Raw genomic sequence first — 13,188 nt, 5'->3', positions numbered from 1 at the left:
AATAGAACAAGCGGCATTCAAATATCAAGTGACTATGATATGGGTCTCATTAGAGTCTTACACGACGAGAAGTGTTCAGTGGAATTGTTTAGTGAAAAATATTAGAGCAATTTGGGCAAATCGGTAATCACGACGGAATGTATTCCCGCATGTTGGAGGGCCTTGAAGTTGACTCCGTCGGCTTTTTATCTCCGCAACAGGATGAAGGTTGGACACGGTCACAATACATGAGCGGTCCTTCGTTTGTGGGCATGTCAAATGCTTTCGATACTAACACGGCCCATCAAGATGATAATGCAAGTGTTGAATCCGAGGATGGTGATGAAGAGGACGGCTTACAAATTAATAGCATGACGTTGATAGATCGCGATGAAGGGGACAACCAACACATTGACGGATGTTACACTAATAATGAGTACGTCGTGTTAGAGGATCCGCCACCCGATGAACTTCAAGGAGAAGAATGGATTGATAACTCCATGATGGAAAATATTTCTATCGGCACTAATATTGTTGATCATACACAAGGCGAGGACTTCTCATTCATGAAAGGGGGTCTATTTGAAAGTAAGGAAAATTGACCCATGCGCTTCGCTTGTATGCATTGCAAAAAATGTCAAGTTTAGGCCAATAAAAAAATAACACAACAAGCTATAATGTGGTTTGTTTTTATCGTGAAGATGGCGAAGACGAAGATAACGGTGGACACCACGACGGGAATGTGAAATGTCCTTGGAAGCTAAATTCAAGCTCGGGTGTAAGAGTAGGCGGGCACTTCAGGCATTTCAGGGATTTCAGAGAGATATACCAGCATATGCCTCCATTGAGATGCTTCATTATCATGCTCGTGCGTACATATTGCATATGATAGAGTTGACGCTATTTCCTGATGCGAGCAAGACCCTTGTACATGCACGATGGCTTCCACTCCTAGAGGATCTGGGTGTATGCAGTACACTATCGTGGGGTAGTACGGTGTTAACATACTTGTATAGAGAACTGGGTAGAGTATCCTTGATGCAGAATAAAGAGTTCAAGGGATGTTGCACGTTGATCCAAATTTGGTCTTGGGAACGCATTTACATTGGACGTCCTACTTTGGTTGTGCTCCGCAACCTACAGGGCCAATTTCCTTTGGCATACATGTATAATTGTATGCAATGTTTTATTCATTTTGAATTTGTACTCATATATTCTTTATGCCAAATAGGTATAACGTGCGGTTCGCTGAATACAAATATACGACGCGACATCGTGAGTTTTATAGAAATGAGCTTGATGTCCTCCAACATGAACATGTAAATATAGAACTTGATTCGTATGAATATTATAGTTTTGTTGTTGATACTGAAAAATATTTTATCTTATTTCAGTTCAAGTAGAGACCCTATTCACTGCCAGATTTCGAAATGCATACTCTTACACCTATCTATCGGGATAGTCCCGATTTGTGGAGAGCCAGAGTTCCATTGATCTGTTGGGAGATCGTGGAGATGCATGTCCCCGACCATATGCTACGCCAATTTCTGCTTTCTCAGCATGTGCTGGATCCTGTTGAGGTGATCGATCGTAGGCGGCGACCTACATCGCATCGGACCGACTGGACCGTACTCCGTGAGGACTACATAGACCGGTGGACGCACATGTGGGATTTCATACAGAATGAGAGAGACACGGCTGTTGACTATACCACGTGTATGCGCTGGTATTAGGATATCACGCGTAGATGGATCACGCGTGACCCACAGCCATCAGCTGGGTACGTGCTACGCCTACCGACAGACAGTTACATCCCTATTGGGATGAACGAGAGAGATTACATAAGTTTCTAAACTAAATTGTGTATATATTGTTTAACTCGCAATTTTATACATAGATACCTAATAAATTGTGTATATATTGTTTAACTTGCAGGTCGTAGCTTTTGATGATATTGAAGCTGATATTGATGCGCACATGCCTGAGTTTCAGGATCCGACGACGATGTTAGGGCTCCTCGGCAGGATCAAGAAGAGAATAGCCCAGGTGTTTCGTAGGACTCACATCGACGAGTTTGCAGGCCGTGAGGACAAGTCACGATCATTTGGGCAAGCGTACACGCAACAACGTAGGACACGTGATGATGGAGCAGACACTTCTCATGCTGATGGAGCCGGCACTTCTCAAGTTGATGGAGTCGGCACTTCTCAGCCTTATACACAACCGGATACTCAGATAATCGAGACAGAGTGAGAGGAAGGAGAGGAGGAATTATGAGTTGTATGTGATCTTATTTTGTTAAAATTTGTAACTTTTATGAATCTACAAATCAATAATTTTGTGGATCAATTATTGTTTATATATGTGATCTTCGTGTGTGAAGTTAGATTTGTGTTTAATTCATGACTGAAAGTTTATATGTTTATATATGTTTATATGTTTATATGAAATATCATATTGTTCACAGGTGAACCTTGCGCATATGAAAAACATGCACAGACAGATGTGCATGTTTTTTTGGAAAAGTGCAACTTCACGGGACACGGGACTTTAAGTCCCGTGAAGTTTTTAAAAATTTGAATCTTCACGGGATTTGAAGTCTCGTGAAGTTTGAAAGTTCAAAAACTTCACGAAACTTGAAGTCCCGTGAAGTTTAGCAGCTTAACAATTTGGCTGCTAAACTTCACGGGACTTGAAGTTCCGTGAAGTTTCGGAAGTTTTTTTTTCAAAAACCGACCTGGTTTCAGCACTGAGGCTGAAACCAGGTCGGTTTTTGTAATTAAGTGCAAAATAATGTGTTTTTTTGGATTAAAAGTCCAAAAATGAGTGTTTACAAAATTTGTTCCTGTTTTTTTAAATAGCTTTTTTTTCCCTGTTTTTTTTTACATCATGGGTATTTCCAAATATAATTCTCAAATGTTAGTATTCGCAAAGCTACCCCTCAAATCATTGACTTTGTAAAAAAAATACGTCTAAAATCAATAAGTCATCAACTTGGTGCTAAAAATTTGACAATTTTGTTAATAATTACTTTGTGAATATAAATTAGCTTATCAAAGTTGTTGATTAATTGCTTTGAGAGTAATTTTCTTCAAAAAATAATGATTTGGGTAGTTTTGTAAATACTTAGATTCTGAGGGTTTGTTTCCAAATACCCATAAATGTAAGGGCTATGTATGCAGATAATCCTGCTTCCCTTTTGGAATATTGAAATATTAGTCCCTCAAATCTGAATGATCTTGCGATTTGGTCATCTCAGTGGCATTTATTGTTGGATATTTTTAAAGAAAAGGCAATTTTGCCTTAATAAATTCTAATAAATTTTTGTAATTAAAATATGCAATTAAAATATGTTTTAATGTGTTTTAATTTGTAATTAAAATGGGCATAATGACTATACATTATGACGAACGTTACGAAATTTATTGAGGGATTTTGTAACGGCTCTTTTCAACCCCTATATAAACAACATATGTTGAGCTTAAGAAAAATGAAGAAAAATGTGGAAAACTTATCTTGTTTTCTTTTCTCCTCTACATATCATTTTCATCTATACTTTAGTTTTACTTTATGGGCAACTTCTTCATCTGAGCTGAAGCTCTGCACTCTCGCCCGAGTGCAGAGGCCGGGCCGTTTCCGGGGGTTTTTACCGCTAGGGGATAAGGGATCATCTGCGCCAGGGCGATAGGCGGGTCCTCAATCTTCTAGGGCAGTGTTTACACGACTGCTCCCGTCAGGCCTGTTTCTCTAATTTATATTATCTATCTTTGATGTATTATTTATTTAATTTCCGGGTTTAAATTCATGCTATAATCTTTATTTATTTGATAAATTTCCAACATTTATGCTCCCCCAAACCCCATTAGCTAAAAGTTATTTCGGTTATTGAGGTACAAATCGAAAGGCCCCTTAGGATTTGAGGTTTGTATGAGCAAGTTTGAAGATTTGAGGTACCAATATGAAACTATTGAATACCCGAGGGACTAATATCTAAATAACTCTCTTTTTTCCCGATACAGCAATTTTTTATTATTTTGAAATGAATATTTGTCATCGTAGATCATCACTCTCTCTCTCCGTTCAATAGGATCTTTTACTCTGTAGTCTTGTGGCCTACGGCTCGAGTTAGCAACGTATTATCTTAAATATAACTAAAAAAAAGAATGATGATGGGTCATCCTCAATATTGCCTAGAGGATACAATTCAAAATTGTGACAGATTACCTAACGAACAACATAGGAAATTAAGAATCCTATGTGAGGAAGAAAGTAGTAGATGGACAGGCGAGGCGACAAGCGAGGCGACAGGGCGCAGGCGGTGGTGAGTTTCCCTAAGCGGCGCCTAGTTTCAATTAATGGCGGTAAGATCACTATTTCACCTCTCTTCCCCTCCTCTTCGTCTCCATACCCTAACCTAGCTCCTCCTCCAAACGTAACCCACCACAAAAAATCCTCCTTTCAATCCCGTCCCCTAACCCTTCATAACCCTCAAATCAAAACCCCAAAACCATCCTTTGCCGAGATCTTGAAGGGAGCCAAGCCCTCCCCCCCTCTTCTACCTCTCCACCTCTTACGAAAGGCCTTCTACCTACTCCTGAGTTGGGCTGGACTACAGTTTCATACAAAAAGAGATCTAAGAGACCGAGATCACCTTCCTCTCTCTCAAAGCCTCTCCACCCCCCCAAGATCCCAAGGTGCTTCCTTTGTGGTGGATCTGATCACATGGCCAACAAATGCTCTCTTGGAGACTTCAAATGCTTCGCCTGCAACCTTGTAGGGCATACCTCAGTTAGTTGCCCTAACAAAAAGCAGCCTCCTTTACTCAGCCTCCCCCCTCAGATACCCCCACCACCTCCCCCTCCTCTTTTCCTCCCAAAAGTCTCTCTCCCCCCTTCTGTTAGTTCGAGTCTGGTTGAGTTCTCGAGATTTGCGCACCTTCAGATCAAGTCTGGAAAGCCCTCCTATCCAGATCTGGTGGAGAGCTTGGAGCGCCATCTCAAGGTAGAGAAATGGACCTATGTGATTAGGCAATCCTCGGAGAACTCCTACTTCATCCAGTTCCCGGACGAGGAGACGTTGGATCATGCTTGTTCTAAACCCTTCTTCAACTTGGGTAACTTTGGGGGTATTTTCACCCCCTGGTCAGAGTCTTTTGGCCTTAAAGTGCTTCCGAAATTTTTTTATGTCTGGGTAGAAATTATTGGTCTCCCCATTCATCTATGGGACTCGGAGTTCATTACCAGTATTCTTGTGGACATAGGAGATGTCATTGCTTTCTCCGACGATATCATGCTTAAGAGAGAAGCCCTAGCTTGCAAAGCTATGCTGCATGTTAGGGATCCCTCTGAAATCCCCCAAGAAGTCATATTCAGGTATGAAGCAGAAAATGGAGTTCATATCATGGAAGGATCAGTCAAACTGAGAGTGGTAGGTGAGCCACTGCCAGCGGAAAAAGGAAGAGATCGGGATCTCTTCGAAGTCTTTGTTCGTAAAGAAGGTGCCTCATCCCCTCCTCCCAAAGATCAGCCCCTCCAATGCCCTCGCCAGAGCCACTTGTCTCTATCCCCGAGACCAAATCAGGCCTCCTTAAAAGGAAAAAGCCCAATGTTGGAAGAAGATGGCTCAAATCCTCCTCCTCTCCCCCCATCAGTTCCAGCTCCGCCTGAGCTCATGGCGGTCTCTTTCAAAGGTATTACGATCGACATCTCCAAAGATTCCTGGTTCTCTCTCAAAGCAGCTTTCCCACATCTGGTAGACGTTCCGTCTTTATCCCCAAAAGGAGACTCTGCCATCCAGATCAGCTCCACAGACTCTAAGGACCAGAACTCTTCCTCTGATATTCCCCCTGGTTTCGAACCGGCCAAGAAGAAGTCCAAACGAACCAAGAAAAAAATCTCAAGCAGCAACCCCTCGCACCGGCCTTTCAGGAAACATCTAGCCATGATCAAGAAGGGTAAGCTTTCAGGTATATCTAAACCATACTCCTCTTCCTCTGTTTCCACTCCTCCCATTCCCCCACCGGACCTGGACTCTTTGGAAGAGATCTCAGTGAACTGTGGCATTCTAGCTCCAGTAGATAAGTCTGGTTTGAAGGAGATCCAGAATAGGATGTCTTTAGGGGACCTTCCCCTCTGAGCCCCCTCCCTCCTCATTTCTCTAAGTTGTCTTCTTCCGTTTATCCATGCGTATAGGATCTTGGAATGTTCGCGGGTTAAACGACCCTGCTAAACGTAGGTTGGTCAGGGAGTGTCTTGCCCTTGCCAAAGTAAACCTGGTCGGTCTTCAGGAATCAAAAATATCAGCCTCCAACCCCTCTTTCCTTAAATCCTTAGGGGGAAACTCTATTACTTCTTGGTTATCTCTTGATGCATCAGACTCGAGGGGGGGGTGTTCTCCTGGGATGGAACGATGACATCTTTTCCTGCTCCTCCTCGTCCTCAGACATTTTCTCTGTTACGGCTAGCCTCACTCATAAACCTTCAAATTGGAGCTTCGTAGCTACTTCCATCTACGCCCCTTGTGATCCCTCTGATAGGGAAGTTTGCTGGTGGGAAATCAAGAGGATTAGAAGTTCTCATGCTTTGCCATGGGTTGTTTTTGGTGACTTCAACATGACCTTGAGTTCAGAGGAAAGAAGTGGTCGTTCCAGCTCCCTTAGAGATATTAAAGTTTTTCAGCGCCTCATTGACTCGGTTCATCTGATAGACCTCCCCCTCAGTGGGAGGAAATTCACCTGGTCTAACCTTAGATCCCCCCCATCCTTAGCTAGATTGGATAGATTCTTAGTTTCCTTGGACTTTGAATCTAAATTTCCTCAAATGGTCCAGTTTGCTTATCCAGCTCAATGTTCAGATCACTGTCCAGTCTTGTTGGATACCAACTCTCCTGTTGTCCCTCCTCTCTTCAGACTCGAAAAAATGTGGTTATCAATCCCCTCTTTCCTTTCCTTCATTGAATCCAGTTGGGCTTCCTTCTCTCCTAGAGGGGAACAGACCATGTCCCTTCCTGCCAAGCTAAAACTCATTAAGAGGAGAATCAAATGGTGGAAAAGGTTTTGCTTCAGATCCCTCCCCCATCATCTCTCTGATCTCATGTCCCAAATTCACTCTCTTGATGTCTCCGAAGAATCGAGGGACCTTTCCTCTTCAGAGCTCCATCTTAGATCTGATTTAAAGGATCAGGTCCTCTCTCTCGCTAACGCTGAAGAGATAAAATGGAAACAAAGGTCCCGTATTCAGTGGCTTAAAGAAGGGGATAACAACTCAGCCTTCTTTCACAAAGTGGCCTCCTATCACCGCAGAAAAAATTTTATTCCCCATCTCATTATAAATGATTCAATCATCTCCTCTGATAGTGATATTAAGCTATCTTTCCTTTCCTTTTTTTTCTAATCTATACAGCAAACCACCTGCCTCTAGCTTGAGACCCAACTGGAATCTCTTATACCCTTCAGGCCTCCTAGACTTAGCCTCCCTCGATCTCCCCTTCTCCCAACAAGAAATCACTGAAGCAGTTTTTGGCCTTCACCCTGACAAATCCCCAGGACCAGATGGCCTTCCTATTCTCTTTTATCAAAAGTTTTGGCCAGTTATTAAATCTGATGTCTTCGACTTCATTCAAGGTCTATACTCTCACCCCCAGTCTCTCCACAACATCAACTACTCTCATATCTGCCTCATCCCCAAAAAGGCAGATGCTATTTCCCCCAAAGATTTTCGGCCCATAAGCTTGATCAACAGCTCATGTAAGATATTTTCTAAAGTCCTGTCTAATAGGCTTAGAAAAGTTCTCCACTTGCTTATAGACAACTCTCAATCTGCCTTTCAAGAAGGTAAATCCTCCCTGGATTCTTTTCTGTTAGGCCACGAAATGATAAATTTCTGTTCTTCTGGGAAAAAAGAGGTGTGTGCCATTAAAGTTGATTTTTATAAGGCTTTTGACTGTGTCGACTGGTCCTTTCTCCTTTCCCTCCTTGAAGCCAGAGGCTTTGGCCCCAAATGGTGTTCCTGGATTCACCATATCATTTCATCCTCTAAATCTCCCGTATTGGTCAATGGCTCCCCAACCTCTTTCTTCAAATGCTTCAGGGGTCTCAAGCAAGGAGACCCCCTCTCCCCTCTCCTCTTCCTGCTTGTGACGGATGTCCTCAGTAGGATGCTTAAATGCAGTGCAGATGCAGGTGACCTTTCCGATCTCAAATTGAAAGGTAAACTCAATTCCATCAGATCTATTCAATTTGCGGACGACACCCTGATCTTCTCCAGGGCTAACTCCTCTGATATGGTTACTCTCAAATCCATTCTTTCAATTTTTGCCAGCATTTCAGGGCTTTGTGCTAACCCTCAGAAATCCAATCTGTACTATCTTGGGAAAACCCCTCATAAAGGCAATTTCCTGGCTGATACCCTCAACTGTGCAGTCGGTACCCTCCCTTTCTCTTATCTGGGTCTCCCCCTGAAAAGGGGATCTCTATCCAAAAGAGAGTGGCAACCTCTCCTAGAATCTTTTAAAAAAAAGCTATCTTTATGGAAGAACAAAACTCTTTCAATAGGAGGCAGATTAACATTGCTGAACTCAGTGCTCTCCTCTATTCCCCTTTATTACATGTCTTTCTTCAAGTTGCCGATATGGGTCTCCAAGGCCATTGATAAAATCAGAAGAAATTTCCTCTGGAATGGCAGCCACAGCTTCTCTAGATCCAAGTGCCTCATTAACTGGGGTATAGTATGTAAACCCAAAGTTGAAGGTGGGCTTGGGGTGATTGATATCCCCTCCTTTAATTCAGCCCTCCTCTCCAAATGGATCTGGAAAATTTGGGATAGATCATCATTCCTCAGTGAAGTGTTTTTTTCTATATATTCCAAACATGGAGCTAACCCTTTTGCTAATCATCCGAAGTTGGCACACTCAAGATTTTTCCAGGACCTTCTCTCAGCTCAATCCACTTTCTTCAGCATTGTCAGATGGAATGTCGGTAATGGTACTTCGAGCAGTTTTTGGCATGACAAATGGGCAGCAGCTAACACCCTTAGCAGCCTCTTTCCCCATGCTTACAAGCTTGCCTTCTCGAGTAATTGTAGCATCAGTTCGCAAGGTAGATGGGCAAATGGTTCATGGCTTTGGCATCCTATTATTAGAAGGGGATCTTCCCCAAGAGAGAGGGATGATGTTATTCATCTCCACTCCTTCCTAGAACATCTATCTCCAGGTGGCCCATCCGAACAAGACTCCTTATGGTGGCCTCTTCACCCATCGGGCGCTTTCTCTGTAAAATCCCTTTACTCTTTTACTTCTTCAGGGGGTTTTAAATCCCAGTTTTTCAAGTTAATATGGAAATCCAACATTCCCCTTAAGGTAAAAATCCACCTCTGGATCATCTCTAAAGGGAAATTGAATACCAAAGATAATTTGATCAAAAAAGGTTGGAACGGTGATCCAAGTTGTCCATTATGTCATCGGGAGACGGAGTCCCATGACCATTTATTTATACACTGCTCTTTTGCTCGTGAAGTATGGAATCACCTTCTCCCACATTTCCCAGCAAACTGCTGGCCTTTAAACATGGAAAAGCTGCTGCTGCTCTATCAATTACCCAACATTTGCCTGAATATCAAAACCTTTTGGAAGATCTTGTTGCCTTGTTTCTGTTGGCGGATATGGTTTACAAGGAACTCTTTAATTTTCAGAGATACTCCTCCTAACTCGCTATTAGCTGCATCTAATATTGCGAGATTCTCACTTTTCTGGACAGGTGAAGAAGATGACAGGACGGTGAGGAGGCTTCGTAGGGAAGCCCTTAATCTCGGCCTCCAGAACCTAGCGAAGAAGTCTTCCTCAGGGGATGCAGGGGAGAGCCTCCGCAGCAGCTAACATCTGTATCCTGAGTGGCATTCAAGACATGCTTTGTTGTCTTTGGGTGTTTTTTTGTTCCCTTTTGGTTAGGGGCTATCAGTGCCTAGCATTTACAGTCTCTTATCAGTATTGTAGTGTTTTCTATGATCCTTATGAAACGTTGTCTATTTTTGGTTTCCTTTTGCCTTCTTTAGATGATGGAATCGGTTGGTGTGGCGTGGTAGGTGACGACTATGGTCCGCTCCCTACCCACCTCTCTCACTGATCTCACCATCATCTAGAGAAGAAGTATGTACATTCTTCTATCTTCTATTAATATATTCAAATGAACAGGGTACCTCACCCTGTTTCTCAGGTTCAAAAAAAAATTGTGACAGATTGTTAGATAATAATAAAAATCCGTCGATCCCTAAAACCCACTTTTTATTTTATTTTATTGCCTCCTCATTCAAAATACAAAAGAAATTACTGAACCAACGATAAGAGAATTCATTCAATCTCCACATCTCAAAATATAAGGTAAAATTAATAAATTATATATCACCAAAGCAAATTATCTATAACTTAATATAGCAATTACGAATTTAGGCATTAAGTCTAAGAAACATCTAGAACTTCACGTCCATCGCAAATTTAAGCATTCAATCTAAATATCTGAAAAAAATGAGAATTTAAAAAACTTTAAAAATCTAAAAATATATTCTATTAGTCATCTTCAGTGTCTTCATCCCCTTCTTCCTTGACCACACTTCCTACTTGAATTGTTCCTTTTTAACTGCATGAATCTCGATATTAGTCATACAAGTTTAGAGACAATGTACTAATTTAAAATGTTATACTTTCTGTTAGGGTTAAAATTACTTAACTATTTAGGCAAAAAAAAAAAATTATATGTAACAAAACGTTTACATATATAACTAGTTGATGATATATTTCAACAAAAATAATAGGGTTATTTAGATATAGGGCCTGTTTGGTTGTGGTTTTTTGTTAGGAAAGCAAAAAAAAAAAATGTGTCAGAATGCAGGGTCTCTGTTCAGTTTTCACCTTTTACGGTGTTTAGATGCAACGACAAAAGGAAGAAAATGAGTTGACGTGATGTTGCAAATGATGAAGTGTCACGAATTTAGAATGAAATTTAGAAGAGTAGCACTAGGGGCACACCACCAACCACAACTCCAACCACACCCTCTCTCTCTCTCATTTGCTACAGTGCACCAGCCTCCACATGGGATTTTTAAAATCCGATGTGGAGGCCGGTGCACTGTAGGAAATGAGAGAGACGGTGTGGTTGGAGTTATGGTTGGTGGTGTGCCCCTATCATTTCCTAATTTAGAATTCACTCCAAGACCCGTTTTCATTCAAAAGCTGACACGACTGTCACATTGAGAGAAAACAACATGATGGGTTCATAGGGTTTTTAAACTGATGGCTTAATAAGGGAAATTTTCACAAAACACCACCCTTAAATTCACTTCATTGCTTATTATGTTAATAAAATCTCTCTTTGTGAAATTTACCCTTCACTTGTACATTCACAATGGAGTACAAAGATATGGTCATTTACGTTAAAATACCCCAAAGTTTTACCTTATATTTCACTTTGATATCCTAAACTTTTTCTTTTGCCCAAACAACAATTAAACAAAATTAATCTTAGATACACTAAAGTTTTTTTCCCTTAATAAATTATCCTAAAGTTCAACAAAACTTAATTTTAATATCCCAAGCTTAAATTTTTTATTAAAATTTTGTTAATGTTTGGACTATCAAAGTTAAACTTTCTATAAGTTTTGAGGTATCAAGTTAAATTTTGTGGAACTTTAACGTTTCTTTTGGGCACCAAAAAAAAGGGTATCAAAGTTAAAAATAAAGTAATTTTGGAGAAACTTTTGGCAAAGAAAACATTGGGGTAACAATGTGAAAAAAAAGTAACTTTGAGGTATTTAAATGCAAAAGATCATATAAAAATACTATCAATGGAGTTGAAGATAATCTTGTTATGGTAATATGCTCTTTTTTATGGGGTCCGCATAGCTATAACTTTCCGAGAATCTATCATGCAAACCAACCAAAGCAATGCTATCATTTTAGGATTAATGGAATTCAAATCAAACTATCTAAAACCCCAAATTGAAAGTGATGAGGTGTACAATCACTTTCGATTTGTTGTCATAAATACCTAACTTCCCTACAAACATCCGAACAGCCTCATAATCCCTCAAATCTTTAATAATTCTATATTAGTCTCTAAAGTCTCAATTATTCTCATTAGTCCCTGAGGATCAGGTGTTTTAATTTAGTCCCACGTTAAGCAAAATACTCCTTAGTTATGATTTCTTTCTTAAAATTCATTTTGTTCAAAAAAAGGTTATTTGTACTTTGGTACTCTAAAGTTTACACTTTTTTAACTTTAACACCGTAAATTTTATACTTTTTTTTTAATTTGATACCTTAAAAAATTTTCGTTGACACTCTTGAAGTTTATACCTTGTTTACTTTGATACTCAGAGTTTTCTTTTTGACAGTTTAATACCCCAACCTTTAGCGTATCAAAGTTAAAAAAGTGTAAACATTGAGGTATCAAAGTTTAAAAAAAAAGTAAAATCTTTGGGATATGTATATTAACAAACGTGTAAACTTCAGGGTATCAAATTAGTGTCAAAAAAAGTTTAGGTATCAAAGTTTAAGGTGGTGTAAACTTTAGAGTTCCATATTGCAAACCCTTCAAAAAATTAGTTGAGGGTATTTTGGTCATTGGGGACTAAATTGCAACAACCCTAGAATTTGAGGGGCTAGTGAGCAATTCCATAGATGTGAGGGGCTAATATGAACTTATTTAAGATTTAAGGGACTACGAACTAAATAACCCCCAATAATAATAATTGTTTCAGGTTTGAAGCGCTCCTGACTCGAACGGTCGAACCTACTCAAACTCGAATCCTTTTTCTCTTCCTATCCGTAGCCATAACCGAAGATGGAGCGTTAATCACTTCTGATATTGCCGTTTTAATTAACTCACCCTACGATCTACATCTTGGTGAAATAAAAGACTCTCCATCTATTTGGCTATATCTCATCCTCGTTAGGGGGGAAGCGAACCAAATATTTAATAAACAATTCGGTTAATATTCGTAATATTTGATTAGGCTCATTATTAACTATTCGGTAATTTTTATACGTTAATGCTATTAATTAAGCTTATTGCAAATATTACCCATCAAAATTTATATTACAACTTCTACCCCGTGTACTGAGTTTCCACTTTTCCGCCTCTCAACCAAATACCTGTTTCTCCCTCTCAGCTAGGGTTTCCTCCCTCCTCGCCGACGACGCCGTCCTCCCTCCCCGCGACGT

This window comes from Asparagus officinalis, chromosome 4 (genome assembly GCF_001876935.1).
Source record: "Asparagus officinalis chromosome 4, Aspof.V1, whole genome shotgun sequence".
NCBI classification, from domain to species: Eukaryota; Viridiplantae; Streptophyta; class Magnoliopsida; order Asparagales; family Asparagaceae; genus Asparagus; species Asparagus officinalis.
The sequence above is the reverse complement of the archived record's forward strand: the minus strand, read 5'-3'. Positions refer to the sequence as shown.